This window comes from Coregonus clupeaformis, chromosome 14 (genome assembly GCF_020615455.1).
Source record: "Coregonus clupeaformis isolate EN_2021a chromosome 14, ASM2061545v1, whole genome shotgun sequence".
Lineage (NCBI taxonomy): Eukaryota > Metazoa > Chordata > Actinopteri > Salmoniformes > Salmonidae > Coregonus > Coregonus clupeaformis.
Genome location: NC_059205.1, coordinates 18,040,339 through 18,045,282, shown reverse-complemented (window position 1 = coordinate 18,045,282; position 4,944 = coordinate 18,040,339).

Below are 4,944 nucleotides of genomic sequence, written 5' to 3'. Positions count from 1 at the left end.
TTTGGTCCCATTAGTTATTTTGTCAATTTCATATGTTTGAAATGATAACATCGTTATGTTGCAAAATGTCCCCCCTTATTCGAGAGGCCTGTGTGTGTTAAGATGAACAGGCTTGTGCCTGTTTGAGCTTGCCAGGCTTAATAAACCAATAGAAAAGTCATACAACTGCAAACCCAGCCCATCTGGCATTACAGGCAGACTCAAGCAAACACTCAAAAGTATTTGAAATGATTTTTCAAGTATTTCAACCAAGGTCTGATCCAGCTCAGCCCCTAATTCATAAAACATAACCTTCACAGCTATCACACTGATACTGTCCATGTGTTCTCACAGAGGTATGAAACTGCCCTGTGGCCTTGAGGTGTCTTTTACCTCATTGGTTCCGTCAGTTGGAACTTCTTTAGCGGAGCCGGTGTGAGCCACCGTATCCACCCTATGTATTGGTAAGGTGACAGGACACCATTATGTTAACTGCTCCCTCCCTGCGTGGTGTGTGTACTGAAGCCTGATCTGGTTTCTGTTCTGGGGGAAACTATGGTCCAAGACATCCACTAGTGCAAGTGGAAGTCTTAAGTGCTGTACCCCCACAGTGTCAAACCTGATCTCTACACACATACAGTGAGGGAAAAAAGTATTTGATCCCCTGCTGATTTTGTACGTTTGCCCACTGATAAAGAAATGATCAGTCTATAATTTTAATGGTAGGTTTATTTGAACAGTGAGAGACAGAATAACAACAACAAAAATCCAGAAAAACGCATGTCAAAAATGTTATAAATTGATTTGCATTTTAATGAGGGAAGTAAGTATTTGACCACTCTGCAAAACATGACTTAGTACTTGGTGGCAAAACCCTTGTTGTCAATCACAGAGGTCAGACGTTTCTTGTAGTTGGCCACCAGGTTTGCACACATCTCAGGAGGGATTTTGTCCCACTCCTCTTTGCAGATCTTCTCCCAGTCATTAAAGGTTTCGAGGCTGATGTTTGGCAACTCGAACCTTCAGCTCCCTCCACAGATTTTCTATGGGATTAAGGTCTGGAGACTGGCTAGGCCACTCCAGGACCTTAATGTGCTTCTTCTTGAGCCACTCCTTTGTTGCCTTGGCCGTGTGTTTTGGGTCATTGTCATGCTGTAATACCCATTCACGACCCATTTTCAATGCCCTGGCTGAGGGAAGGAGGTTCTCACCCAAGATTTGACGGTACATGGCCCCGTCCATCGTCCCTTTGATGCGGTGAAGTTGTCCTGTCCCCTTAGCAGAAAAACACCCCCAAAGCATAATGTTTCCACTTCCATGTTTGACGGTGGGGATGGTGTTCTTGGGGTCATAGGCAGCATTCCTCCTCCTCTTTGATGCCAAAGAGCTCCATTTTGGTCTAATCTGACCACAACACTTTCACCAGTTCTCCTCTGAATCATTCAGATGTTCATTGGCAAACTTCAGACGGCCCTGTATATGTGCTTTCTTGAGCAGGGGGACCTTGCGGGCGCTGCAGGATTTCAGTCCTTCACGGCGTAGTGTGTTACCAATTGTTTTCTTGGTGACTATGGTCCCAGCTGCCTTGAGATCATTGACAAGATCCTCCCGTGTAGTTCTGGGCTGATTCCTCACCGTTCTCATGATCATTGCAACTCCACGAGGTGAGATCTTGCATGGAGCCCCAGGCCGAGGGAGATTGACAGTTATTTTGTTTTTCTTCCATTTGCAAATAATCGCCCCAACTGTTTTCATCTTCTAACCAAGCTGCTTGGCGATGGTCTTGTAGCCCATTCCAGCCTTGTGTAGGTCTACAATCTTGTCCCTGACATCCTTGGAGAGCTCTTTGGTCATGGCCATGGTGGAGAGTTTGGAATCTGATTGATTGCTTTTGTGGACAGGTGTCTTTTATACAGGTAACAAGCTGAGATTAGGAGCACTCCCTTTAAGAGTGTGCTCCTAATCTCAGCTCGTTACCTGTATAAAAGACACCTGGGAGCCAGAAATCTTTCTGATTGAGAGGGGGTCAAATACTTATTTCCCTCATTAAAATGCAAATCAATTTATAACATTTTTGACATGTGTTTTTCTGGATGTTTTTGTTGTTATTCTGTCTTTCACTGTTCAAATAAACCTACCATTAAAATTATAGACTGATCATTTCTTTGTCAGTGGGCAAACGTACAAAATCAGCAGGGGATCAAATACTTTTTTCCCTCACTGTACACACTTAAGGACATATTGTGCCTCCACACTCAAATCTGAACTAAGAGCATGGACCACCACCATTTTCAGTTGCCTGCGTCTAGCCAGTGCTTTGTATTGGAATAGCAATAGCACTTACACACTTGGATTGTTTGAAATAGCATTAGTATTTGCTCACAATAGCACACTGTACATGTTTTATTTCCAGAACTACACATGAAGTGGCTCACAATCACACCTGACAATAACCCTCCAGACTGCATGTGAATGAACTCTCATGGTTGAGTGCTCCAACTCCTTTCTGCCTCGAATTAGTCCTTTTGGACGTTTTTCTTGGTAAGCCCTTTTGTTGTACTCCAATGGGGCAAAAGGAGATCTCCACCTAAGATACCCAAACATTAACAATCCCTAATAGCGAGTAGCTGTGTGCACCAATCCAATGTTACTGATAGAATAATGTATCTGTCTGATATAATGGGAGGTTGAGGCACGCACATAAATCTAATCGCCCTTATCTTACCCTGGTGTTAATCTTTTATCTATCTATCTGAAAGAAAAGTAACTGAATAACATACATTTGTTTTCTTCTTTTGGTGGCCATTTTGAATGAGGTGGTCAGCAACATAGAATTACATGTACGATCTCTGTGGTCTCCAACATGTCCAATACACACAGGTTCACAGGTTTGTTCCTAGAACTTCACGGTCCAGGTCAACTTCAAGGTTGGTTCCTGGAACACACAGGTTCCTGACAATAGAAAAGCATCAGGAATCCGGAACTTCATGCTCTCGCTTTGTACACTCTTAGAAAAGAAGGTGCTATCTAGAACCTAAAAGGGTTCTGTCCCCATAGAAGAACCCTTTGAAGAACCCTAATTGGTTCCAGGTAGAACCCTTTTGGGTGGACAGGGTTCCAAAAGGGTTCTACCTGGAACCAAAAAGGGTTCTCCTATGGGGACAGCCAAATAACCCTTTTTCTAAGAGTGTATAGTGGAAAATAGTTTGGCTGAAACAATGGTTTTGGCAGGCCATGTTCTAGCCTGTAACAGGAAAAATGATCCCATATTAAGCCCCTATTTATCCTCCTGAGACCCAGCAAAAAAAATATTTTGGAACTTCACATAGGTGGACAAAAACATGTTACAAATAAATATTTGTATTTTATACATGTTTTATTGTATGTGCACTGTAGTGGGCATTAGGATTCGGTTGGTATTAAACATGCTAAATGTTACATTTAAGTAAATGTGTACAGTAGACGCATCCTGATGTCCACTACAGAGGACACTTATAAACAAGCTTTATTTAGCTCTTATTTAATGTAAAAATATTACACTGCTCTTAAAACTCACCAAACTATTCCTGAGATATTTATTTACTAGAAACAATTTGAATATCAAACTCACAAAAATTATAATTACACAATTACACACATTTCAATTAATACATTCATTTATAAAGCCCTTTTTACATCAGCAGAGTTGCAACATTCTTATACAGAAACCCAGACTAAAACCCCAAAGAGCAAGCAATGCAGATCTAGAAGCACGGTGGCTAGGAAAAAGGCAGGAACCTAGGAAGAAACCTAGAGAGGAACCAGGCTCTGAGGGGTGGCCCGTCCTCCTCTTCTGGCTGTCCCATGGAGATTATAAGAGTACATGGCCATTAAGGCTAGATTGTTCTTCAAGATGTTCATAGATGACCAACAGGTCAGGGGGACACTGTGGCCCTGTCCGACGAGACCCCCGGACAGGGTCAACCAGGCAGGATATAACCCCAATCAGCATTGAGCTCAACTGAGTGAGCTCAACTGTGAATGGTCCTGGCACATTCAAAAAAGAAATCAGTTTGGATTTGGCTTCACTCCTATCGCATCGCATCAAGAGAAATACGTCATTGACAGAAACAACTTGAATTGTTGCATGTCGTTGTGTTGTTGTCCTCCGGTGGCTAGCTAGCTAGCTAAAATTGGTCCTTTCCTAAATTAGCCATGGATGGAGATAGGGATTTGGACTTGTGGTTTTATTTAATTCTCCGTACTGGCCAATGATAATGGAGATTCTAATCCAACCATAAATTCATACATTGTGCCCCTGGACTGAGAGGATGGAAGTTCAATATGTAGCTAGATGTAGAAGGCTAATGTTAACTAGCTAACATTGCCCATGAAAGGAAGTTAGGCTAGCGAGCAAGCATTTTAGCCAGGTATCCTAGGACAACAAAAAATAAAAGCGTGTACTGTATGACAGAGCCATAGACCGTTTCATCAACATGAAAGAGAGGAGGATGACATTGGCGTTTCTCTACAAGTAGGGTGAGTCAACATGTTTTTCTACTTGCACAAACGCAAGTACACACACACACACACACACAAATCAGAACCATGAACAGTCACATCATATTTAGCTTAGTTTTTTTGGTGTCTTTTAGTTGTCACTGTATTAGACTAAGCATAGGTGATTTGATGATGTTGAAGTTGAAATGGTGCTGGAATAGTGGAGGCAGCTCCTGTTTACTTTGCGACTTGCGGTAACTCGCCGTGGTTATAAATCAATAGTTGTTAAGTAGTCCGAAAATGTCGGAAACATTAACTTGCTTGGAAACATTAACTTGCTTGACCATGCTATAGGTCATGTAACTGTTTGTTACAGGTGATATGCTTTGTGGACTTCAACGGACAGAGGTTGCTCTCCGGTTTTGTGATGAAACAAAGGTGTGGTTGAATTTATTCTGCCATTGTCTTCTTATTGTCTCAGCCTAC